Here is a 27,686-nt window from a genome sequence, read left to right as displayed (position 1 = left end):
TAGTTTCATTATCAAAGATTAGAGTTTGTGGTAGAACAAGAAACCAGCTCTGAAACCAGAAACTGTGCCCAAAATCTAGAACATGAGCTACGTGTCATCTCGTGGAAGGTAGTTCCTGCTTCAGAAGTGTCCCTGAGCTCTGGCGGATTGGGCTTCCTGCAGGTAGAGCCTGACAGTTGGGAGCCTGTGCTACCTCGGAACCAGCTGTCTGGGTACTTCATTAACTCAGAGCAGCAGGAGGCAGAAGGCAGGAGGAGCAGAAAGCACAATCGTTACCTAAAGTAAAAAGACAAAAAGCTGAGATGCTCATGCCCAGTAAGCTTGAGGTCCACGCCTTCACCACCACCGAGACCACAGGGCTCCCGTCCCGGGCCCATGTCCACAGGCTCCCTGAGGTGCTGTCTGTCTGCGAGGACCGTTCCCTGGAAGCTGCGTCTTCCCTGAAATACTTCTCGAGGTTGTTTTTTCCTTGGTGAGGAGCCCTCACTTCTTCTGGCTAAAGCTGCCCTTGAGACATGAACCTGCTTCCAAAGGTCTGGGCTGTTTTAGGGGAGGGGCTCACAGCTCTCAATACCACAGGTCCCAGGGCGAGTGTGTTCCCGTCCTGTGAAACGAGGGGACTCATTTCTCCTCTCTCTGCCTTGTTGGAATCTGGGGAAGGACTCAATGAACTGAAAAAGGTCACTCTAGTTTCCATCGACATGGGCTAAACCAAGGCTCCCCTTACGTGGGCTAATAAATGATTGAGCTCATGAGGTTGGAGGTGTTTGGGCATGGAGGAAGCCATGGTCTCTTTTTCCTTGGGGACTGACAGGGAGAGGGGCCCACCACCCTGTGTAGTAGCTTCCCTCCTTCCCAGCACGGTGAGATTTTCCCTTGGGTTTGGGCCTGAGGATGTCCTTCGAGGATAGAAGACAGAGCCCTGTCTGGGACCCCTAACCCTAGTCAGCAAGCAGTCACATGGGCCCTTCTGGGGCCCTTAGGATATGTAGTTAACTCTATTATATATTCATGATTAAAGGGCCTTTTCTTTGGAGTACATGTTTGTATGGAACGGTACTTAGTACCTGAGGAACTGTTTTAAAAGACACACCACCAGCCTCCACCGCCAAAGCATGTCATAATGAGGGTGGGAATGTAGGAGTGGCTTAAAAAGATGCTCTGGTGATTTGAGTAAGATTATCTTTCACATAAAACCCAAAGAAGGAGAGGGAGACGGAGAGGGAGAAGGAGAGGGAGAGGGAGGGGGAGAGGGAGGGGGAGAGGGAGAGAGAGGGGAGGGGAAGGGGGAGAGGAAAAGGGCAGCTGCTTTGTAGAGCCTTGAATGGGAAGTGTCATTCCAGAATAGACCAAGGACCAAGTATCAGTCCATGGTTCCTGATTCAGACGTACTGGAGCTTGCCCCAGTGTGTAATTATTGGGGTAATAGGTGCCCTTGCAAAGCCCTGGAGAGCTGGCCAACATAGAGCCGAGAGGCACCACGCGGATCCCTTGTCGTGGGTCTTGCATCTTTAAGAAGGGAAGTCCGCTCAAACATCCTTCCAAATTACCTTTTGTTTTTTCCAGAGGAGATAGGCAATCTCAGTTTATTCTTAACATTTAGCCCAGAGAAGCAGACATTTAGGACTCACTTCACTGCTTCTTTTGTTTGTAATTGGTTTCTTGGAGCTTTCCAAAAAGGGCTTGCCAACAATCCTTGACACCTTAGTGTGAGTTGAGGTAAATTTATCTTTTCCTTGGGCCTTGACACTTTAGAAGGTAGAGAATGTGCTGTGGCAGGCTCTTGCTGTCCATTAGAGGACCTCCAGGCATCAGCGGAAGGGGAGCAGGTGTTTGGGGATGGGGTCCTTCAAATACCGAGCCTTCCAGGGCCTCCCGAGGCCATGTCCAGGATACTTGGGCCTAACCTCTGAATATTGCTCGTTTGTTTCTCTGTGTATTTCTGGGAGTAAAATGGTTGGGCTGAAGGGTGTCTGGGGAGTCTTTTCAACCTTGGAAATTCTATGGAGTATTCTTCAAGTATTCACTCTGCATTAGGCCCTGTGCTGGACATTGAGGGGATGGGGAATCTAACATGATGCTTTTTCTGGTCTCCCGGGCTGAGGTGAGGAAGTGGGGGACAAAGACATCGGCCCTCCCCCTGAGATCTGAGATATTCTCCTCTCCCTTCAAAATCGATGGGCCCACAGGGTGACTCAGTGGTATCTATGTAGAATACAATGGAAACTTCCACTTTTAATTGGTGTGAAGGTACTTTTCATTCATTCATTCATTCATTTGGTCAACAATTTAATGTCACTTGTTCAACAGTTTTAATGTATACTGTTTGTAGATAATTGCTCCTGAAATTTGTTTTTAGGTTGTATTGTGGAAACAATCTTTCTTAAGAGCACCTGCTCTCAAAGATAAGTTTTTAAAATTTCAGACTAGTTGAAACATATTATTATGAATAGGGCACTGATTAGAGGACAAGAAATGGGCTATTTTTCCTCCAGTTTCTTAAAGGGCAGTCTGAGGAAGGTCAAGTTGAAGCTCTAAATAAAGAGGACCTTTCCACCAGTCAGCACTGGTCACTCATGGATTATAGTGACTCTCCCCACTCCACCCCCACCCGGAGAAACACACTTGAGACCTTTGTGGAAGAAAGGCAGAAGGATCAGCTGTTATTGCCAAGGGCTTTGACATGGTGCATGGACTTGGCGGCTTCCTGGAGTCTCTTCCAACCCTGAGATTCTGTGAGAAATAGAGGAATGCACAAGATTCTTCGCAGGGCCTGTGGTTCTCTTAGCATAACAATGTCTGCACAGCGTATTCCATTATGTTTCTGCAGGATGAACAGAAAGGCTGGCGAATGCATGATAGATTCTTATTTTCCCTCCCAGATGAGAAGACCCTGGGAATATGGCTTGAATGCAATGGATGGAGCAGAGAGCATAAAAGGCTTAGAGTGCAGTAGCTATCCTAAAGCTAGCTGCTGGCCTACCGTCCCAGAGCTGTAGAGGAGTCCAGAAAACATCAGGCTTGTCTCACTGACAGATCTCCTAGTTACATGAGTGCATCACAAGACACAGCTAGAAGAGATGCTGGAGGTGCCATGGGGGCCAAGTCCTATGTCAAAACCTATTCCTAGGTAGAAAACTGAGAGTTTAGTGTAAGTTTCATTATGTCATCTTATTTAAAGGGTTCAAGCAAAGCTGAACCCTTTCACATCAGTCCTTGTTTGTCTTCTGAAGATCCAGGCTGCATGTGGCTCATGAATGCTGCTCCTACAATTTGTGTACCTGTCACCGGTAAGCAGGGACTCGGTCCAAATACTAGCTATACGTCAAGAATTCATGGCCAGAGATTCTGGTATACAGTTCTCATTTTTCATAGAAACTATTGGTTTAAAATTGATCTCCAGTTGCTTTTTTATTAGACCTTTAAAGAAATCCACTGTTGGCAGTATTGCCTAATAGCAAAGAGACCAGGCTATGAAGTCAAGCAGACCTCCCTGGGAATCTTCACCTTGATTCTTTCTAGCAGTGTTTTCTTAAAGCAGGCTACATATCTTCTCTGAACCTCAGTTTCCTCATCTATAAAATGATGAGTTCTGACACCTATGCTACATGGTTATTGTAAGGATTAAATGTGATAATACTCACAGAGTGCTAGCAGAGTATCTGACATATAATAAGTAGTTAATTAAGATCACTATTATTATAACTGATTCTTGAGTAGTGGGTAGACCTATGGGTGTAGACCTATGGCCCTAGTGTCCTGGAGGTTAAGAATTGATCTCAAGATATTCACAGCCTAGGATCATTGTTTCATTCATCCATCAAAAAAATATTTATTTAACACCTATTCTCTATTAGGCACTATTTTAGGCACCTGGTATAGATGAGTAAGATAGCAGTTGTCCCTGCCCTCATGGAGCTTACAGTCTAGGAGGGGAGTCAGACAATGGGCAAGTAGCTAAACTGATACATAATTATCGATTGGGGTGAACAATGTGAGGGGAAAAACAATGGGAGTGATAGAACATGCCAGTGCGCAGGAACCGCCTCTGACAGAGTGATCAGGGAAGGACTTTTTAAGAAGGTGACATTTAAGCTGAGCTTGAAGGATGAAAAAGATTCAGCCAGGAAAAAACAACAACACACAAAACTACTGATCACTCCATTAGCACACAAGGTAGACATTTTTCACCAGGAATACTCCAAGTTGAGGGCTCCAGTTTTCTTCCTATCTGTATAAGAAGTAGACTTTGCCAGCAACTGTGAGAGTTTTGCTAATTTTATTGCATATTACAACACAGTTTTCTAGGGCTCAGCATTTTTTTTTTATTTTTTATTTTTTAGGATGTTGCACCATGTATTGGTCAGGGTTCTCCAGAAAAATAAAACCAACAGGATGTGTATGAGATTTTTGATAAGGGATCAGCTCATGCAATTATGGGAGCTGAGAAGTTCCATGGTCTGCCATCTGCAAACTGGAGGCCCAGGAAAGCCAATGATGCAAGTTTCAGTCTGAGTCATAAGGCCTGGGAACCAGGAGCACCACCAATGGTGTAACTTCCAGCCCAAGGATAGGAGAAGACTGAAGTCTCAGTTCCAACAGTCTGGAAGAGAGAGAAAATATTACCTACCTCCCCCTTTTTGTTCTATTCAATGGATTGGGTGGTGCCCACCCACATTGGGGAGGGCCATTTGCTTTACTCAGCCCACCAGTTCAAATGCTAATCTCTAGAAATACCTGTACAGACACCCCCAGAAATAATGTTTAACCAAGATATCTGGGCATAACCTTGGCTGAGTCTGTTGACACATAAAATGAACTATCACACATCATCAGGATGCAGTTCCTGCCCACTGCTGAAGCACAACTTGTGAGAAGAGAACGACTTTAGATCCAGACCTGGGATGCACCCTTTCCCTGCCATTTCCTAGTTGGGTGAGCTCGGGCGGGCTAATTCTCAGTCTCAGTTTCCTCATCTGTGAAATGAGAATGTGGTTTCTGTTGTTGCCGGGAATGAAACTGAAATGAGACAATGCATATAAAATGTTTACTGTAGTGCCTTTTACAGAGTAGGCACAGAGTAAGCAAGTTGTCCTGTGGGATTTAAAATAGTGGACCCCCCCCCCCATTTTCTACCCTATGTGGTAGAGAAAGAAGTCTGTGGCTACGTGCTGGGTTTAAAACATGTCTGCAAATTCGTTGACACTCCTCCCTCCCTCCTCCTTGAACATGGGCTTGCCTAGGTTACTCACACTGCACTAGTGGACTGCACAGAAGTGACACTGAGTGACTTCTGAGGCTACATTGGGAAAGGTAATAGCTTCCATCTGGCTTTCTCTCTCTCTTGTGGGATGCCCTCACCCAAACCCTTGGAACCCAGTCACTATGCTGTGAAGAAGCCAAACAGCTGCATGGAAAGGCCACTTCTAGGTGTTCAGCCACTGCCCTGGGTGATGTCCCAGCCAAGAGTCAGCATCAGCCACCTGAATTGTGAGCGAATGAGCTTTCGGATGATTCCAGCCTCCAGCCCTGGAATCACCCAGCCGACTCTGAGCAGAACCAGGGATAAGCTGCGCCTGCTGAGCCCCACCCACAGTGCAGATCTGTGAGCAGAATAGATGTTGTCATTGTTTTAAGCCCTAAATATTGGAGTGGTTTGCTACATAGCAACAGGTAACTGGAAAAGCACACTTCCCTGTATTGGTCCATCCTGCCCCCTGTCAAGAGCCTCTCCTATTACCCTGGGCCCCAAATAGCAGAGGTGTTAGGAAGGACACTGTACTGCAGGGGGATCTTGTTTCTTCTACCAACACCCTGCAAAGCTTGGGGCAAGTAGATTCTCCTCTGTGAGACTCAGTCGTCTCCAGTGTAGTGACTTTGGCTTAGATACTCAGGTTTGCTAGTCCCAAGGTCATGTAGGAAACCAAAATGGAAATCGGAAAAATTGCTAGCTTTTGGTATTTTGGATTGCAAGTCCAAGTTTTACATGCTGTAGTATAGAAATCCCCTGTTCTCTGATAGCTACTTTGTGAATTTTCAAGTAGAGAAAACATAGTCTAAGCACTTTTGGTCTGAAAGGGAGATTTTGTGCCTTGAGACCTCCGCGTGAACCACGAGGAGGTGATCATTGCTTTCCTAGTTATCTGTTGCCATATAGCAAATGGGGTTGGCTGGAGCCTCACAGGCCTGTCCTGATGCAATTGTCTAGCAATTCTCAGGGAGTCCTCATCAGAACCTGTGCCCTGAAGAGGCCTGCCATCCTGGCAGCCCATTTAACACCTGCAGATTCTCTTAAAGTTTAAGCAAAGACTGGCTAACAGTTTTCAGCCACCGTCTGTTGAGTGGCTTCTGGCAGATGGTCTCTAAAGGGTGCTGTGTGTTTTATCATTTCAGTTTCCTCTGAAGAAGGATTTAAAATCAATTTAGGGGTCATGTTCGGGGACTTTGTCAAAACTGCAGGCTCCAAGTCCAGCGAGAATCGGTCCTCGGGGCTTCTAACGACAAAGGGGAAGTGCTCGGGGCTGCTCTAAGCATCCGTGTTCTCTCCCCTCCTTTTCCAAGGGGCTGGCTTTTCTTTTGAAGTCTGTTGCCTCCTTCATTTATTCTTTAATCTCATACCACGGAGGTGAGTCTGCTCTGTCTGTGTACGTGAGCTAGGCTTCTGTGATGAAGAAAAGCTAGCCTGAAAGGTGTGCTTTGAAAACCAGGCCACCATGCCGAACATCACACCTCTAAATGAAACAGAAGAAACTCTTCTAATTAAAGGGAACTTCTGGGCAAGCTTTGGAGAGGGAAGAAAAAAAAAATAGAGGCTTTAGCGATCTCACCTCGATTGTGACATATCAATATGGAAAAGATGGATTTGTTTGTCACCTCCCCCCAACTCCCACCCATGGATAGGCAGGCAGATCATGAAACTCAACGTCAGAAAAAATTAATACTGAGGACCCAGCAAGAACATAACTTGTTTGTTCTTGGATTATATCCCTGTGATACTGGGCTTTCTCGCCTACTGCCTAGAGCGTGGCCATTATTGTGAGATAGGCAGAGATGTTGCCAAAGTGCAAGAGATGCTGACGCTATGAGTCGTTAACTGAAGGGTGGCCAGCGTACAGAGGGCTCTGTTCATCAGCTTGGCCTTGCAGCTGTCCCCCTGCAGGGGCCGCAGCTGTGTGTAGGGCTGGCCCTTGTTCTGGGATACTCCATCTATACTGGAGCAAAGGAAAGGCAGGGAGTATGCAGTTCTGCTCACCTGGCTAGAATGAGAAAGCAGGTCAGCTTTGACCTGCCGGTGGTCTCTTGCCTGGGGCTCCTTGGCCCTGGGCTGTGGTTGATGGCTTCCATTGTTTGGAGCTCTAGATTAAGGGATCAACATCCAGTGTTGAATCCCTAGCTGAGTGAAGGATCTAAGACATAGATATAAAGGCTGTAGGTAAATCAGAGCCAGGAGGGGCCTTGGCTACCAATTATTCTACTCCTTTTATATTACAAATGCAGAGTCTGAGATTTACAGCCAGGAAGTGATTTGCCCACAGCCTGTAACAGAGCAAGGCTGCTGGTCTCTTCTCTCAGCTCCATCCCAGGTCTCAGTTCAGGTCGCAGCCTGCAATCGCAGGTCCTTGATCACAGGGGTGACCAGAGGGGTGGTTATCACCATTAGCCTATGGCTGCTATGGGAAAAGCAATTTAGCGTGTTTGCCCAATGGGCATTTGTCACCAGTGACACCTTAGGGTTAACAATGGCACTTCACATAATGAAACTGGCCCTGCAGTCTCCCAGCAAGAGGGCCCTGGGCAAAATAGCCTCCCTGCCTGGTTCATCCATAGTCATCAGGCCCTGCCTGAGGTGAGGCTGGATGGAACCTAGGCCCTGCCACATGGTGGAGGTGTCCCCAAGCCCCAGGAAACCCTGTGGCAGTGAAGCTGTTGGTGTGGAAGATACCAGTGCCCTGGTGGCAGACTTTAGGTTTTGTTGCAAAGGTATTTAGATTTTTTTTTCACAGATGATGAAACTTTCTGAGCCCCAGCAGTGAGTACGGGGTTCTCCTACCCACCCCAGCTGCTCCTCCAAATCCCCTTTGGACCCATTCAGGTAACTGTCAGGCTCTGCCACCTTGAGTCCCTCTGTGGCTACGTAGGATCCCTGCAGCTAAACCTCATTCAGTCCATACATGTGGCACCTTCAACTTGCCCTGGAGATTTTTGTAAGATAGAGACCAAAGAGACTCTTGTCTTGGAAGAATCGCCATGAATGGTCTCTCATTCTAAGAGAGGGCCCAGCTGGCTCCCTGCGTGCTTCCTAATAACCAGGTGGATGTCACTGAGACATGGGCTGATTAGCTTGGATAACCAAGCAGCTTAACTTAAAGGCTCCGAATGGATCTGACCTCTTTTTCAGATTTTTTCGTGAAGACTGATTGGCTTCATTATGCCGATTATAAAAATGTTTAAAAATCACATACACTTATGTTAGTATGATTTGTCTATTTTATTTGACATTTAATATTGATATTTTTCATTGCCATTTAGAACCTAATACTTTCTCCATTTTTAAAAATGTTTGTTTTAACAGCCTGTGATGTACTTAAGATACTGTCATGGTCTAAAGATAAGAGAACTGTCTTTTTGTCAATGTGACTGTCCCTCTCTCTGTCTAACTAAGTGTCCGCCTGTCTGATTGCCCCTCTGTCTGTCTTTCTGGCTTTTATCTTTCTGTAGTAACTGTCCTTCTCTTTCCCTCCCTCTTTCTGTCTTCTTCCAACCCTTTCTTACCTCCTTTTTCATTGAATAAGGATTTGCTCTCCTACTATGTGGAAAACATTATTTTTTGTTAAGTCATGAAGCTGATAGAACTCATTTGTAACCAGCATGGAGCCTCATGGCCAAGGAAATTGGCACTGCCGAGTCGAGGACAGAAAACTGTCCATGTCAGGCAGAACGAGGGACAGGAGACGCCCACCTCTGACCTCGCATCGGAATGCAACAGCTCTCTGAGTTCTGCTGAACTAGAGAGAGGATGGATGGGGTGGGCACTCGATAAATGTTTGCTGAATTGAATGCAATAGAAATGATCAAAAAGACACTACAAAGGCATTTTTTAAAACTTCATTACATGTACTGAAAGATGTTTTTGTCATTTTATCTGCATTTCTAGTTACATCTCTAGCACCAAGCTCGCATGATGATAGAATTCTTTACACAGCTATGCTGTGAATCAACTGGCCTCAGAGTCAAAACCCATGCTGGCCTCCAATAATTTGATTCTAATGAGGGAAGGGGAGACTCCCATTAAAGCAGGCCTTGATATATGCTTGGCATTTACAATACACATCTCATAAAATCTTTTAATATTCACATAAGGCAGACTTTTCATTCCCATTAAATTTTTCAACATATGAGAAAATTGAGACTTAAATTCGTCCATTAATCTGCCTCAATCACATACCTAGTAAGTAGCTGAATAGAAATGTAAATTCAGGTTTATCAAACTTTACAAAATATGTAATCATGTTTTTTCTACACTTTTTCTGTGCTCCCTTGAAATCACGTCACAGAAATTATTTTTTGCTATTTTTGGACTTGGGTTATCAATAGAAAATACCCTTCCGTATTCTCACTTAGAAACATTTCATTTTGAGTCTCGTGAAATTTTAAGCATAAATCCTAAATAAGGAAATGGCTCGTGGTGCTCTTATCATTTTTTAGCGTTAAGTCCAGGTCCCTCTTTAATGAATTCGTTTTCCATAGAGAATAAATGAGTTCATTAGTCGCTGTTTGATCATTTCAGCTTTTCCTTTGACACTTTTCGTCACGCTGATAAGTCTAAGCTCTGCATCAAATCACGCCTCAACATTTTCTTGGTCTTAAAAAGCGGGGCAGCCTGCTCTACATGATTGGGGCCTGATCCACGAGCTGCCTGTGACACCCTATCATTCGGGAGTGACAACATAGTAGATGGCTGTGCAAGTTAAAGAATTCGCTCAGTGGGCTCGTAAGCTAAATTATGCTGTCAGGACATAAACATGGAAGCCTATTTTATCATAAAAAGTAATGATACGTAGAATTTGAGCACGATTCTCCTGAAACAAGAACATGTAAATGTGTAATATGTCATTTACTTTTCAACAGAATCCATTTGGTCTTTCTTTTTCTACTGACACAGGCTCCTGGCTCCATGCGGGCCAGGGTCCCTTGGATGTGAAACTCAGTTTTACGTCTGCGACACCCAAGTCCTCAGGTAGTAGTTGATGAGTAAACGAGTGAGTGGGATATATCACGAGCTCCTCCCCGACCTGAGGCGCTTTACAAGCCGCATATGCCGAAGCCGTCTTTCCCCTTTGCTGTTGCTGGTGACCTCTCAGCTTCTCGGTTGCTCCCACGCCAAGATCTGGGGTTCGGGGCTCTCATTTGGCCCTCCAAGCCTGCACTTTTGCTTTGCCCCCTCTTGTGCTTGTCACTCTCCTTCTCACTTCAGCTTGGTTTCTGTTCCTCCTGGGTCTCACTCCAACTCCAACCCTCCCCCACCCTCCACGCAGACGATACTGTGTGATTCTGGGGAACTAGCCCAGGATGTTTCCCAGGGAGGATTACGTGGAAGGAAACAGATACCGAGTTGGGAGGGCTGGTAGAGGTAATGCTTCTCAGTAGATTCTTCCTTCCTGGGCAAACTTTGCTCCTGACAGTTGTCCCTGCCACCTGCTACTTTGCTCTGAACTCCCTGGTTTGTCGGTTCTTTTCCTAAAACAATGCCAAGAACTGAATGCAACATTATCTATGTCCCTTGCCCATTGCAAAGCCCAGGGGAGTCCCTGCTGCCCATAGTCTGGAGGTTTTGCTGTTACTGGTGTCACTTAAGATTAGATTTAACGTCTTTTTAGTGGCCACACTGCATTGCTGCTATATAAGAGCTTAGGGCAATCGAACATCCAGACTTGTTTTGTTTTGTTTTTATTTTTGGTCCATGAAATGTAAAATCAGCACCAACTGCAACACCCCAAAAGCCATCCCAGAGTTGTGTAGAAGATATTTTTACATTAAAAAAAGTACTTTGCATTTAACTGAGTGTTATGAAAAAAATACAAACACATAAAGCTACCCATAATTACATCATGCAAAGATATCTGCCACTAACATTTTAATGTTTAGCCTTCCAATCTGTATTCTATGTATTTATCTCTAGCTGTTAACCACTTTTATGTTTTTAACCAAGTTAGGGTCACGCTGCTTGTATAGATTTATAACCTGCCTTTTTTATTTAACATATTGTGAAAATACTGCTTCATCAATAAGTAAGTTCCTACAACACCCTTTGACTGGATAATATTCTATTTTAAGTATGCCTCAGTATATTCAGCCTTTCCTCTCTTCTTAGGGACCTGTTTCTAATTTTTAGATGTTATCAAGGAGCATCATTGGGGCTAAATTTGTGCACATTCACAGTTATTTCCTTGGGGTGTTTCTCGAATCAGTAAATCAGTGGATAAGTCATTTAAAGACTTTCGATACATAAAAACAGATACTTTGGAAACTTGAATGAGCATTACATTTTATCTGAATTTGGCTCAGATAATTTCACATTTTGACTCCGTTTTCTGTTGCATCAGTTTTCACTACAAATTTGATAAGCAATTCTTCCATGTCTTCTCATTGATTTTTTAAAAATATTAAACAATAGAAGGTCATTCATTCTGCAAATATTTGCCGAAAGTGTACGCCGAATAAGGAAGGCACTGCTAGGCTCTGGGGTGAAGGGATTAGAAATCCGAGAGTACACAGGCCTTAACCTTGGTCCTCTCCTATTTATTTAATACAAGAAGCATTGTTCCGTTAATAAACAGTTTGAGACATTTTATATTAAACTCACTCCCTTTCTTACTGCACAAAATATATTCCTTTGTCAAATTTTAAAATACATTGTCAAAATAGAGATAAGGGTGACTTTGCACGAGCATGACTTTCTTTTTCCCCTCCTGGATTTTCTCTTTAAAAGGCACATGCTTATTTTAGTAAATTAGAAAAATTCAGAAAAGTATAAAGAAGACAATAAATGACTAGACCACTCAAAGACAATTACTGTTAATTGGTATATTCCTTCCAGGCATTCTCTTTGTATGTTTTTTTTACATAGCTGATACCATATATTTATGCAGTTTCCCAAGCATATAATATAAATATTTCCTCGTGTTATGAAAACTCTTTGAAAACATTATCTCTACTGGCTTTACAATATTCCCTCAGGGAAGTAAATTAAATATGTAGAGTTTGGTGGTTAATAGTGAAAACTCTGGAGTGAGGTCACGTGGGCTCTGGTCCTGGTGCTGCTATGGGTTAGTCAGCTTGTGATCTCAGGTGAATTACTTAACTTCCCTGTGGCTCAGGTTTTTTATATGCAAAATGGGATATTTCTAATCTCTATCTTTTAAGGTTTCTATAAGGAATACATGAGACAATTCAAGTAAAGCTTAAACTAGTGCCTGGCACATAATGAGCATGTAATAAAAGTTATTATTACTCTTACTTTCTTTATTATTCTAATTATCGCTAGATATTTAAGTTGTTTCCAGTTGAGATAGCATTTTCTGTTATAAAATTACTGAAGAATGCAATTGTTCACAAACATTTTTATACCTTCAGAATATTTTTTTAGGACAGAATCAAAGCCAATGGTTTGAACACTCTTAAGATTCTAAAAATTGCCAAAATCGCTTATGTGCACTATCTACAGCACAGTACAGTGTGTTATCCTCTGCAGGGAGATAGTTCTGTGGGACTTTTGCAGCTCTCATTCTCTCCCCACCCATCCCCATGCTCCCGCCCCAGGTGACAAGGGAGAATCAAAATCTCCAGAGCCTTTGAAACTCTTATCCTGTTATTGCCTTCAAATGCAAGTTGAGGACATCCCTATGTATTTCCAAGTGCTGTGATAAATAAATAAATAAACTGATGCATGTGTATAGGGCTTTACACATAGTAAGCACTCGTTGTTAGCCCTTACTACATCATTATTATAAATAATTAAATTTATCATTTATACTCCTAGGAATGTGTAAAATTACTTATTTTATTACCCTTCATCCGTGTTGGGCATAATCATTTTAAAATTTATTTTAAGTTAATTTAAACTGTTAAAATTATTAAACATTACTTTGAAATATTTTCTAATCCAGTAAAGATAAGTATTATTTCAGTGTCTGATTTCCTTTGGTTACTGATGGAATTGAACTTTTCTCAAAAATTAATTAGCTTTTGTATTTTTGTATGTATGTGTCAGAAAGAGGGAGGTTGAGGGGGGAGAGAGAGAGAAAGAGAGAGAGAGGGAGAGAGAGAGAAATAAAATCAGGATCTATTTAGCACGTTCAGGCCATCTAGTGTTGACCTCTCTGATGTTGGCCAATGGTCTATCAGTGTCTTTAGGGCCAAGCTCCCATTTCTACCTTTTCCTGAGACAGTACCTCTAACCCCTCCTGTCACTGTCTACACAGCCCTCAAAACCTGCCCCGTCCCTCTGGCTGTGTCTGGATGCCCACAAAACTCATGGTCTCCCTTGTAGGGATCATGTGGACTCTTCCCTGAAATTTTAGAACTCAGATCTTTTAATGGCTAGGCCCAAATTCTGTCCAGCATTTACTTTATTTACTGTAATAATAAATTATTACTTATGGTAATATGAAGAACACTTACTGAACACTTACTCTATGCTAGGCATTATGCTAAGAGGTTCATAAGCACTTTCTCATCGCATGTTCAGGCAAGCATGTAAGGTTGGTTCTATTATAGGTCCCACACCACAAATGGAGAAAGCAAAGCTTAGAGAAGTTATCGCTTGCCCGAGGTCACACTGGTGGCAGCAAGGGTTGGACCTATGTGTTGATTTCAGGTCAAGCTGATGTTTCAGCCCAGGATCTACACTCCAAGACGATATGGCTCCACCTGGGATTCCCCACCTGGCTCTTCTTCCTAATCTAGCTTCTAGCCCCTTTTATAAGCCCACATCTCCTACCACATATCTCTACAAACAATGACAGTTCAAAGCTGGGAGAAGCCCTGGCTGCCATTTCATTCTGCTGGGGCGATAGCAGGTTTTCTCCTCACTGATTCTGCTTGTAATTCCTGCGTGACTTCCAGGGGACCTGGCAGGGTTACTCTTCATCAGTGTCCCCTTTGCAGGGGGCCCGTTGTGTGTCTGCCCATTGTGTGTCCTTCTCTTGGGTGTCACACTCTGCTGTGAGCCGGTTTCCCTCTGCTCACTCCCTGGCTTCCTTCCTGCTCTCCCTGGTCCGTTTCACATCCTAGAGCTTCTCTCTATTTCTCTTAGTCCATTCCACTTACATCTATCCTTGTGGATCAGGACTCAGTGTTTTCACCTTTGAGGCCTCTCTAACAATTAGCAACCCAGAAACATGCCTTCCTCAAGTCTTTGCACTTCAAGGGAGAGTTAGACCGATTGTGGACGTAATTGCTGCTGATCTCAGATAGGAAAACTGCGTAGGTCTACAAATGTGGGCGGTGAGAAAACCATAGACAGAACTTCTGGAGGGGGTGCCAACAGGTATTGCCCCCCCCCGGCCCATTTCAGAGTCTGGGCCCCCAGTATGCTCTCAGCGAATTTCAGTATACCTAGAAAAGTAACTTTTATATCTGGTTATATTCCTCTAACTTTCATCTTCTGATTACAGCAACTTCTCAATAGAGGCAGATTTAATAGTCACAGTTTCTACTATTTGCAAATGACTCCAAATTGCATGATATGCAGTAAATTGTCATTTTGCTGAGATAAGAATTTGAAAGCCTCATACTATTAGGCTGGGTGTGGTTCAAGTCACTTAGTGAGTAATTGTTGTTTTACGCCCGCTGTGCCGATGCCTTTTATGTGGGTAATAAGTTACAGCACTATTCAAAGATGTGGGGGTTCCAGAAGTCTCTGGATGTGTCTGCACAGAAAACAAGGGTTACCCTGTGTTCATGGCCCAGGGCAGAGCGATGCCTCTCCTCCCTACCCAGTGCTAATCTGTTGTTGAATTTGAGCAATTAGCAGGGAAAGATTTTACCTTCCGACAGCACTTTTCCAGGTGCACAGTTGTTAGCGATAAAAGTAGTATCTAATTAGCCCATGTTCCATTCACTTGCTCCAAATATTTTAAACGCTTGCTTCTGACTGCTTCTCTTGAGCTGAATTGGTATAGGGCACGTTATCCTGATGAGAATGGAAACCTTTGGTTTGCATTTGGAGATATTCAGGGACCTCAGGAAATATTTTCATTTTTCCATCCAGAGGTTTCATGTATAGATGCTGCCCGAGTGTAACTTGCTCGTATAGAATATGACCTTTTATTCAGCAGGCTAGAAAGCGCAGTTTCTTATACACCTGGTGTAGCGGCCATCACGTCCCAGTGCTGCCCAGAATCTCCAATGACAGCAAGACCTGGGAAGCCTTGGGAGACAGAGTGTCACTTGCAGACAAAGAGTCCATTATCTTGGAAGCCACTCCTGGAATCATTGTCGAAAGCAATTTCTCAGAGTTAATGCTCAAACCTTAGAAGGCTCCTCCTGCCACTGTGATTGAAGGGACAAGGGAGGGAGCCAAGCCATCCTGGTGGGCAGATGTCATCAGTCATGATGAGCCACTAATCCTGATGAGACTTCTGATAAAACTCCGGTGTGATGACAGATGAGGCAGTGTACAGCAGTTAACTCACTCATTTGTAATCATTACTTTTTGGCCATCCAGTAACCATCCTGTGAAATTATTTCCTGCATTTCTCAGAGTAGATAAAGGAGCTGAATTTTACCCATTTTCTTTGGTGAGGCAACCCAGCAGTTATAAATGCTTGAAGGGAATGTCCTAGGGCCCCATCAGATCCAACTTCAAGACCTTTACTCACCTAAATCACCTGCATTGTGTGGGTGATGACCAAGTGTTGAACACACCTGCTCTTTTCCCGACTTTGCCCAGAATTCTTTTCTGGCTAACCTCCATGCTGCTCTTTCAAATGTCCCCCGGGCAAGATGCAAGGTGGATGGCACGCTCTGTCGCTTCTCGCATTGTGACTGTGGCCACATCTCCTGGCCCAGAGCTTCCTTCCCCAGCAATGTGCATTGATCATGTGTGTGCTACAGATGGCCAGCAGGTGTGTAGACGAGATTCCAAACTGTTGAGCCCTCAGCACTCTGGGAGGCTGGGTTGGCCAGGAGTGGCTGAAGCGCTCGGTCCAGTATTCTCTAACTGTGGGCAGCTTCTTCTGTTTACCCCAGTGGGCCTTACAAATATTATCATTTTCTCTGTGTGTCATGATATGAAAAAAGTTAGGAAGCACTCACGTAACCTCTTTGGTTTTCAATTTCTTCCTCTGTAAGTTGGGCTTTTAATTATTATTATTGTTGCTATTTTTTGCTGCAGAAAGCTTTATTGTTTCCATTTGGCCCGATGCGTGGGAGAGGACTCCGGGGTGGTTAAAAGGATGGCTAGTGGTTTTGGGGAGAGGCTCAGTCAAAAGCCAGATACCAGGGGGATGCAGAGGGGCCCCTCAATGGTCTCTGCGCTCCAAAGGCTCCTAGTCCGCTTGAAGGGGAGCCTTTCAGAGACTCGCCCAGCCCAGCCCTGGGCCAGCTGCGGGTGAGTCAGGTGTCGCCCATCTCCTGAGGGGTTTCACCTGCTCGCCCAGGATTCGGTTCTCCTGGGGCCGCAGAACTGAGGGTCTGCACGCAGAACCCGGCCTGCAGGTCCACAGGGCTGGGTCGGGCTCCTCTCCAAGGCCATGGCGGCTTCCATGGTGTCCTGACTTTCACCTATTCATGTTGGGACGCCTTCAGCATGTCCTGGAAGGGTATGCAGCCACTGTGTTGGTTCTGCCCTCAACTGGCTCATGCCCTCTAGAGCCACAGCATCCTGGTCAGAACTGAAGCCCTAAGAGAGGTAGGTGCAGGAGGCCCACAGTTGATGGCAGCCTCCACCTGGGTGGAATAATTCCGATGAATTTGGGAGCTCATGGTGGTTGGGCAATAGGAGTTAAGGTAAAAAAAATGATGTTGGAGTATGGAGTTTCCTCAAAAAATTAAGTATGGAGCTGCCATTTGACCTAGTGATCCCACTTCTAGGAACATATCCTAAGAAACTTGAAACACTAATCAGAAAGAACGTATGCACCCCTATGTTCATAGCAGCACAGTTTACAATAGCTAAGATCTGGAAACAGCCCAAGTGCCCATCAGTAGATGGGTGGATAAAAAAGCTGTGGGACATTTACATCAGGGAATACTACGCAGCTGTAAAAAAGAAGGGTCTCGTACCCTTTGGGGCAGGGTGGAGGGAACTGGAGAGTATTATGCTAAGTGAAGTAAGCCAGTCAGAGAAAGACAAGTGTCACATGATCAACTCATATGTGGAATATAATGAACAGAATAAACTGATGAATGAAATAGATCCAGAGACATAGAAGCATGGAACAGACTGAGATACCTCAGAGGGAAGGTGGGGAGGGGGGAGTGGGTGGGGAGAGATTAATCAGAAAGAACTTAGATGCATAAATGCATAACCTATGGACACAGATAATAGTCTGGGGAAGGTCTGGGGGTGGGATGGATGCAGGGTGGAGGGGATCAATGGGGGGCAAAGGGGGACCTCTGTAATACTTTCAGCAATAAAGATAAATGAAAAACAAAACAAACAAACAAACAAAAAACAGCGTTGGCTGGTCTCGAAGGCTGAGGATGGCTAAGGTGGTCCGAAGGTGGTGACTGGAAAGAGGTTGGGGGGCGGTCAGAAGCTGGAAGAAGGGAGCGTCCCTGGGTCTGTTCCATCCAAATACTGTTGAGGCAAGAGACAGATCCGGGGGACACCGAGGGCACCGCCTGTAAGTTGGGCTTTTAAAAAATGACCTCACAAGACCATTGTGAGGATCAAAGGCTTTGAGTGCATACGAAGGGGCTTTAAGAGCTGCCATCCATTTATCAGGTGCATCACTGGCCACAGAGAGATGGGACTCTGTCTCCAGTTTGCCCACATTGGCTGCCCTGAGAGTGGGATGGAATGCCACTTCTGAAAAATCTTTCTCAAGCCATGAGATCAGTGCTCTGCATCTCTCACTGCAGCTCAAGCCCTGACATAATGCATTTCCTATAGTTTTTGGTTCTTCTGACTTCCTTTAAGGCGTCTACCAAAGCAGAACTTCCTTGCCTCTCTGCCCGGTGGTGCAGAGCACACACCGCAGTGTATCTGCCTCCCCTGGTCTATCGGCATTTCCATCCCAAATGGCTCAAGTCCACCCAGGCTCAGGCCTCCCTTCCCACTAGAGACCAGCCTTTGCTCCCCCTTAGCCCGTGTTGCCTTGGAATGTAGGCTGGTGCCCTGGGCCAAGAGCATCTCAAGTCTCCATGGTTTCAGCATCTCTAGAGCATGAGCTGGCTGGTGTTGACCCCCCTAGGTGGTTCCAAAGAATGACTTCACCTCTCTCTCTCCTCTCAGCCCTGCAGGGTTGAGAAAAAGTCCCTTTGTCACTATCATCAGGCCTTAAGCCAAGTGTTACCTTGGTAAGTGTGTGAAAACCAGGTCACAAAACAATCTACCATAAAATGTTAACACTTGTTTTGTGGATGCTGGAGGTATGGGTCTTACTTGATTTCCTCTTTAGACCTCCCTGAATTTTTTTTTTCCAGATTTTCTATCGCGAAGCCGAGAGTGCATTAAACGGTATTTCTAAAAGATGCACTCAAGATGTGCTTCATGAAGGCAAATAGCAGCTCCGACGTCAGAGCCAGGTGGCTGGAGGGGCTGGGTCAGGAGGGAGGGAGAGGCGGCCGTGGGCCAGTGAATTTCCTCTTTCAGACGGGGCGCTGGCACCTCCTTCCAGGGTGCTCATCTGTATGGGGCAGCTTGGCTTTCATGTTTCCCCCAGGGTGTTTTATGGCCTTTTTACAGTGGTACATTCAGTAACTTTCTCTCGTGACTTCCAAATAGTGAAAATTACCAGGTGATTTCTTTCCCTCTCTGCACTTTCCCTTTCCTCTCTGCTCCTGCCCATTCCGTATCTCACTGCTAGTTTTTTCACTATCTCTTCTTTCAGCATCTTCCGTCTTCCTTTCTCTCTTTCCCGGCTGCCCCCTCAACTCTCTTCGCCCAGTGTTTAAAGCAATACAAACCCTGGTGGTGAGAAGGAGAGGATTTGGTTACGTTAGCAGGGGAGGCGAGGGGAATGCAGAGGCAGGTTGACCACGAGGAGCTGGGTGGCTGCAAGAGTAGTTCCAGGAACAGTTTTATCTCTTTACTTTTCCAGAAGGTAATTCAGTTTTCAGATTTGTTACAACGGACGTATCTTCATTTAACTTCATCCTTAAGGTTAGGGGAGGATTGCCTGAGAAATGGATGCTTAAGCTGGGGTCCTAAAGTGGATGAGCAGAGTTTACTACTCAAAGAGAGTGGGATGGGGCGGGAGGCCAGAGAGGGCCTTTGTCCTCAGTGAGCGGAATGCCGCAGATACCTGTGATCTGATCTGCCTTCCTGCCGTGTGTAACTCAATGTCTCTGCTCTCCAGGGGAACCAGCCTCATCTCTAAGAGGCTCTGAATTGAACAGTGGCATCACTGGTGGGTCTACAGAGCAGAGGTCTTGGTGGCATTTGAGGAGCAGGTGCCCTGGACTGAGAAAGGCTTGGGCTTGCATAGACCCCTGCCCTCTCTGGTTTCCCACCCCATCCCAAACCCTTTAACCAGTGAACCCAACTCATCCATTTTAGGACCCCAGCTCAAGCATCAGTTTCTCAGGCAATCCCCCCCTGGCCTTAAAGATAAAATCAAGTCCCTCTGTCAGACATTCTCATAGAGCTGTGTATCTCTCCTTTACAACACATACCAACATTGAGACGTTGCAAGGATTTGTGAGGCTGCCGGATTGCTGTCTGCCGCTCCCCCACACTCTAAGCTCCTCAGCCTATAAGTTCTAAGAGGGTGATGTTTAATTCTGCTCACTAATGCATCCTAACTGCCAAGGGCAGAGCTTGGCACAGAGGAGATACTCAGTAAATATTCATCAAATGAATTAATTACTCTTAGCTCCATACCTTTCAGCTGTAGGACCTTAGGCAAGTTACTTAACCTCTCTGAGCCTCAGGCCCCTCAATGGAAATGGGGAAAATAATCCTCCATTCAGAAAACTGTGAGATTTACAAGGACAATGGTTGTAAAGCAGCCAGTATGGGGCCTGAATACATAATAGGCACACACATGAAATAATGTTTTTCCCCCCCGTATTTTTCATCCCTGAGTATTGCAGAGTAGCAGTTTAAAGGTTTATAGAACAAAAATACATGTGCTCCTATTTCTTTTCCCTCCTCCCTTCTTTATTACCTTCTTCCTTGGTTGGGGGAGGCACAGAACAAAGGGTCAGAAGACCCGATTCTTGATTTTTTGCCAATGAGATGACCTTGGGAAGAGCATTGGTCCTTCCTGCGTTTCAGCTTCCTCATATATGTGATGGGAAGACAAAGATAAATGGTCTTCACAGTCTTTCCCAACTCTCTCACCCTGGGCCTCTGCATAGGGGTCAAGGGTAACACTGACCACTGATAGTCACAGCACAAGATGAATGGCAGCGGAGAGGAAATGCGGCGTCAGAGCAGGGAGAAGCAAACTAGGCTGTTGGCTTATCTATTTTTAATACAAGCTGAGTTTATTTTAGTAATACAGGTGAAGAATGTTTTAAAATGTATCATTATGACAGTGCCCTTTGGTAACAGCACAAGGATTTCTAGTGCATCTTTCTTCAAAAGAGCCTGAGGGCTTTGTACATGCTGTCTCATTAATTCTCAGAGCGTCTCTAAAGTTGGATGGGAAAGCAAGATGAGTTCTGTTTTATATGCAGAGAAACAAAGCGTCCAAAAGGCTAAAGTCGCCTACCCAAGGTTGCACAGTAACATCGCTGTTCCCAGGAACCCAGGTCTCCATCTAGCACACCTGCCTGTTCGAGCATTCTGGAAATGTGCCCACCCATGGGTGAGGTCTTTGTTCTGAGCAATGTGATATTTAAAGTCTGGTTTCCTGGAGGACAGTCTCTTTTTCCTGAAATGAGAGGGGTGGGTGACAAGTAGATAAGAGGGATTGAAAAGGCTAGAAGTTAATAGAAATTTTTCCCCCCTCTCTCTCCTCCCATCCCAAACATCCTTTCCCTGGACCAACTAAGACCCCATCTCAAGGGCTAAGCATCAGACCTGGTTGCCATGGAAACAGTGCTAGCTGAACTTGAGGCTCTGGAGAGCCAGCTGCATTGACTGAAGGTGTGTGATTCTAGGGCACCTTCCTGGCTGACCTGAGGGATTCTGTCATCCTCAGTTAGGAGAATGTTGCAGGCATTTGCAATCCGATCTACCTTTCTGCCGTATTTAACTCAGTGTAGCTGTTCTCCGGGGCAGTCAGCATCATCTCCAAGAGGTCTGTGTTAGAGAGAGGCACTCCTGGACGGTCCACAAATCAGGGCTCCTCAGTCGTACGTCCTACCCTCGTTCTCACTAGCTCTTTGACCCAGGGTAGGGCAGCTGTGCTTTCTGAACCTCAGTCTTCTCTTTATAAAAGGGCTTCACTAACAGGACTATTATGAGGATTATGAGAGGGAATGGCTCTGAAAGGCATGAGTGAGTCACGAATCATGACGACTGTGTAACAGTTAGTATCTATTCTTCTGTGCTCACCAATTATTGTGAGACCTGGGCCATGACCTTTCCTTGAGTCACCCTGGTAACTGTCTCTTCCAAACTTGAAACATCAAGTAAAAAAAGAGCCGGTTGTTTCTGGATAGTTTGTAGCTTCTTGTCTAATTTACCCAGAGACTCGCGGACCTCACTGGTGGGTGGTTGTCCCCGGAGGCACTCCCTTGCTCTGCAAGAGGAAAATCTTTCATGGATGGACTTGGTTATCCAGGCTGCCGGGTCTTTGTGTCACTTGCAGTATATTAATTATTTAGTGCCTGGTAAAACTCTCTGAGATCACAAGATGAAAGGCCTGGTGTCAGTTCAAAGTCTTCCTTTTGATTATATTCTAGTCAACATATTTTGGGGAGAGGAAATAGGCTTGAGATCACAGTGGAGTAAATTTCTTAAAGAGTAGAGTACAAGCAAGCCACAAAAATGGACCCAGAACAGATAGTCCTGCTGTCCTGCTAATGGAGGCACTCTGGCCTGGGGGGTGTGTGTGTGTGTGTGTAGAATCAGGATACCTGGAAAGTGCTATCCTCTTAACTGCTCTCTTGGATCAGTACAAATGTCAGTTAGTCGTCCTTTGCTATCACCCTGAGAGTCTACTCTGGCCAGGCAGGTAGGAGCAGTGACCAAGATCACTTGGAGTGGAGATTCCAGGGCAAGAGGAGACATTACAGGGCTCACAGGCCAATCAGGATCCCTTGCTTGGGAAAGTGGGGTCATCTCTAGATAAAGCCAAATGTAGTAGCTTGGGACACAAAATCTGAAGGGGTGGCATCAAATGACACATTGCCTTTATTATCTGGTCAGGAGATGCGTCTGATTTGACCCTGACCTTGACCTTGGGAAGCATACTCTCTATGAGAAAGAACAACAGCCCCCATGAAAGGTTTTTTCCTAATTTCTACTAAATATGTGAGCTTGAGATTTGCAAGTGAAATTCATATACTGTTATACTCCATTGTGAGGATCAACCAAAGTAGCTTGAACAACATGTTTGATAAATGGCCTAAATGTCGCTGTCCTAAGTGGCAATAAGCAGGGGGCTAGGCCCAATTCAAGTTTTGTTTGGACCCACACTGAGTCCCAATTCAACTGCTTTGATGGGCCTTCAGCTCAGGGAAGATGAGAAACCTTGGCGAAGGTGGAATTTAGATTGGGCCTTTAAGAAAAGGTAGGATTTAGGAAAGCAGGGGGCAAGGAAGGACATTTTCGGCAGAGATCAGCCTGGCCAAATGTTTGGAGACTTCTGAGTAATTGAAACCATAGAATGTGAAAGGATCCTGAGTGGGAAAAAAGATTGAAAAAGTAAGCAGTGGCCAAAATGTGAAGGCTTTGCATTTCAGCTCTTTCCGCAGTAACTACCTTGTTAGTTAGTAGCTTTCTGGTGTGGGTCTAGCATACCCTGCGGGTAGCCCGCTTCCCAAGGGCAGGGGCCATGATAATTTCCTTTGAATCACCCTCAATAGTCCTTAATGCTGTGCCCGGGGAAGGAGCCCTGCTTCTATTAACTGGCAGGTGTGATTCACCACAGAATGAACTCAGCAGTTACACACGGTTCCTTCTGGGGCTGAGGAGAGGCAAGAATCGTGTTGAAATGATGACTTTCAAGTGTATGAGAGACTATTATAGGAGATAATTTTTGCTTCAAGACTTGAGCTCCTGAAAGAGTGCGAACCTCCCCTGGCAGGGTGGGCGTGGGACTTAGAGAAAGGTGAGGCGCAGCGGGGGCTGCTCAGTCCCATTCAGATGCCGCCCCTGACACTCAGAGCTCCTCTCTGAATGAGCCAGCTGGGCGAGACGTGAAAGAGAACCGAGGAGAACTGACAACGTGTGACCCAGAGAGGACCTGAGCCAACAGCCGGCGCCGCCCCCTCGTGCTCCAGGCCTCGAGGAGGTGTGGGAGGTGCGTGTGTTTGGGACAAAGGCCACATCTGCTAACTCTCCTCTTCACTCTGAGAATCACATCTCTGTTTCAGACTAAACGAACTGCCTGTTCAACGTCAGCATCACCGCCCACTCTAGTAGTCATATAAATGCACTGAGAAGGTTTCTATGGGCTAAACACAGGGGATACTGAAACCGGTTCTCTAGGGCCCGCAACCTCGGACGGGAGGCCCATTCCGTGCGCCTGGCCTTGCTGTGCCCGCCCCCCACTACCAGTTGACATCTGGACTGCTACTTATTTGGCCACGTTAAGCTTTGCTTTGTGTGACACAAAATCGTTGTACAAGAATGCATTATTAAGCGTGTTTTCAGATACTCGAGAAAACCAGCAGGTTGTCACTGATTGTTTCATTGTCGGAAGGAAAATAAATAATTAAAATGTGTACAAGGCAAGGCAGGAGCGGTTCCAAGGAGTGTTTAGAAGAGAGGCTCTTTTACATTTTATTGATGTAGGTTTGTAAAACATGCTTACTGGTGAACCCAGGGCGTTGGTGTAAATAACCGCTGCACACACGTAGCTCTTTATCATTTATGCCAACACGTGTGATAGAGTCGCTAGATTATGTACATTGGCTTAGGACTACACAGCCACAGAGGGAGAAATAGAGATATTGCCAACTGGCTGAAGCTGGGGTAGCAGAGCTTGTGGACATTTGGCAGAGCTAATAATTAAGTAGCTAGCAGGAGAGCAGCAGCTCTTTGGGAGAACTTTAGATTTCTGGAAATTGTCTTCAAGATCCCACATAAAGGAAAGGAACCAAGACTCCCATGCATTATGGATTCGGAAGCAGATGTAGGAGCACACAACTTCAAGAATGGCATGACTGGTCCTTAAAGAGCACATCAGGCACACGTTCTCTCCGGCCCATCCCAAGCCCTGAGAGCGGATAGCTTGCCCTTACCATCTTTGTCAGAGCATCGAAGCTCCACCGAGTGTGTGATTAGCCTACAGCTCAACAGCTAATAAGTCCTAGAGCTAACAATTTTCTCAAAGGCTCTCTGGTTTCATTCATTTGGCAAATACTTATTGGTTGCCTACTATGTGCCAAGCATGGGGATGGAGCAGTGACTAGTGCAGGAGATACACAATAAATACATTAATGTGAATATATGAAATAATAAATGCAGGGCAAGGGGTAGAGAGTGGCTTATTTTTCTGCAGGGTTTCTGAGGAGGTGACACTTGGGCAGAGACCTGGATGAAGAGGGGACGACCACATGTGTCTGGGGTCTGGGGAGAGGAGCTCTCCAGGCTGAGGGCACCACCAGGGGAGTGTGTTTGGAGAGTATGAGGCCCAACAAGGAGGCCTGTGGGGCTGGAGCTCCACGAGCCAGGGAAACATGGTTGGAAATGAGGTCAGAGCCAGAGCCAGGGGCCAGGCCAGGTGGGGCCTTCAAGGGCTAGGCAATGGCTGAAGCGTGAACCTAACTGCGGTGCGGAGAACACACTCAGGGTGAGCAATAGTAGAAGCAGGGAGACCAGCTGGAGCTCATGGCAGTGGTTCGGATGAGAGGTGACGTGGGAGAGATGAGACGGGGTCAGATTCCGGCAAAGACTTATTGATGAATCAGAGTCGGGCGTGCGAAAAAGAAGCCAAGGATTCCTCTTTGGTTTGGGGCCCAGGCAATCATGTCCTGAAATGGGGAACACCTGGGGTTCAGCTGGAGCGATATTTAGTGTTTATTTTGTATGTGTTACGCTCGAGGTACTTATCAGGCACGAAGAGGAAGATTTAAACTGGCAGGGGATATATATTCTGTTGTTCGGGGGGGGAGGTTGGGACTGGAGATACAAATTTGGTAGCACTAGTATGTAGATGCCATTTAAATCTGCGAAACTAGATGAGATCATTTGGGGAGTGAGTTTAGATGGAGAAGAGAAAAGGCCCAAGCTTCTCAAATTTTAACAATTGTCAAATAATAAAACAGAGGACTCCTCCACAACCCCCCGCCCCCCGAAAAACACACACACACACCACACAACAAATTTAAAATGAGACTTGTCAGCATTGTGGTGTTTCCCTCCTGCCCTGCGGGATCCCTCCCCTCCCACCGCCACAGTCGGCTGCTCGGGACGGTTCTTGTCGTGATGAACCCTGGCATCTGCTGTGTCAAGAAGTTGGGGGTTTCACTCAGCCTGCACACCTTGCGGTGCCTGGAAAGGGCTCAGGGAAAAAACAAAAAACCCCCACAAAACCCCTAAGACAATATTATCTGTAGCCTGTCATTAATGCCCTCAGTCCAGAATGCATTTCTTTATTATTCTCTCCTCAGGTGGCGTCTGTGGTGGCCTCAGCCTGGAACCTCCAAGCTCTTGCTCCCACTTTCCCCTTTCCTCTCCTGTGCCCCTCTTCTCGGGGTTCAAGATACACTCTTCTAGAGCCAGCAGGTCTTAATTCACACCTTCATCCCACACACCGGCCCCGGGCAGGTCAATCTCACTCTAGATCTTCACATGTTCAGAGGAATGCACCAAAAAATCAAGCCTTTCTCTTCTTGAACGGGTGGCTTCTCATGGCTCACTTTTCTCTCTGCTGGGGCGAGGGTGGGGAGCGGAGGGAGCCTGAGGGAACAGAGGGCCTCTTCCCGCACCTGTTAAGTGCCAAGTGCTTCCTTCTTTATAGTCTGAATCTACAAATATTCTATGATCTTTGACTAGAACCAGCATCTGTCTCAGTGCTTTCGATACTGGCAAACAACTTAAATTCATGCCGGCTGTGTTTTCTTGGTCTTTTCCTTCTCAGGTGAGGGGGCCCATCCTTCTGGCTGATCTCTCTATTTGCACCCCTAGCTTCGTGCAGTAAATCACTCCCCACCTGCCTGCCTCCGAGGATCCTGTGAGCTCAGCCCGCTGGCAGAAATTCTAAGAGTTCCTGTAAGGGCGAGATAAAAATTCCTGCTCTCTCTCCAGTACTCAGCTTTGAAGATGCCCAATAATTTATTGGCATTTTTTGATACAAAATGCTTTAAGCTTATCTTTAGGGATGACCCACAGTGACACCCATGGCTCCTTGCTGGACCATGATTCAGTCCTCAGAGCCCTTCCTTTTGAACGGTTTCAGATATTTTTTAATCCCTGCATATATAACCTGGCCCTTGTCCATATTAAAAGCCATCTGTCATTCTTTGCCCGCTCACAGACCCGTAAGTGCTTCCTGAAGTCTAGCCCCATCTGCTTGGTGCTTCACATCCAGGAAGAAGTTGATACTGGAACCAAGTGCGCATCTGAGAAAAATGACCTCACTTGGAAATCAGGAAATACAGCGAGATTTGAGCTTCCTGTTGCTTCAAAATTACTTAAAATTTGAGCCATGCTGATGCTCAGGCATAGACATGCTAATTTTTGTTCACAGGGAGTTCCTTGAGGGGTTAGTTGCCAGCAACTTCTCAGACCCCTCACACGGTGGTCCTATTCTGGAGCATGCTCAGTGGTGACCTCTGACCCTAACCATTGCCCCACGGGGGCCCTGAGAGCTGTAGAACACCCTGCACTAGTTTGTGGGGTCCGTGAAGGCTGGTGGAAAGACTGTGGATGATAGCGTCAGACCAACCTGGCCTGTTGACTCCAGTCTCTGGCCTGCTGGCTGGGTGGCCACAGGCAAAATATCCAACTTCTCTCTGCCTCAGTTTCCCTGGCTACAAAGTGAGGACCAACAATAGTACCCATTCACAAGGTTGTTGTAAGAAGTGGCTGTGATCACACATTTAAAGCCCTTAGCATACATAGTGCCTGGTCCATATGTGCTTAGTTCATGTGATTAATTATTTGAAAGTCTAATAAACCCAGGCCTGCCCCCCAGTAACCTATCTGGCCTTGGGCCCTGCCTCTCTCAGCCCCGTTGCCCATCCACCTCTAAAACAGATGCCGTGAGAGTCAGATGAGGTGGCTTCTCTCTGAAACTAGCCTAGATCCTGACCCCTTTCAGTGCATTTCCTTGGAGCCATTTTGTGGAAATGCTGCCAGAAACATGTCTCTGGGCTACACATTTGTTTGCCAAACAGAATTTATTCTCAAGCCCTTCCTCCTTGAACAGAAAAGGCGTTGCCTGCCATAAAATATT

General features: G+C 45.8%; 1 protein-coding gene across 1 annotated transcript in view; it reads left to right on the top strand.

Moving 5' to 3' along the window:
* ALK (ALK receptor tyrosine kinase) overlaps positions 1 to 27,686 on the top strand; it is a gene marked incomplete at both ends in the record, with an annotated part of 512,424 nt that overhangs the window by 119,890 nt on the left and 364,848 nt on the right. The gene's annotated exons all lie outside the window — the stretch shown is intronic.

Source organism: Miniopterus schreibersii (genome assembly GCF_964146895.1).
Source record: "Miniopterus schreibersii genome assembly, chromosome: 13".
NCBI classification, from domain to species: Eukaryota; Metazoa; Chordata; class Mammalia; order Chiroptera; family Miniopteridae; genus Miniopterus; species Miniopterus schreibersii.
This window is presented reverse-complemented; position numbering and strand designations above follow the sequence as displayed.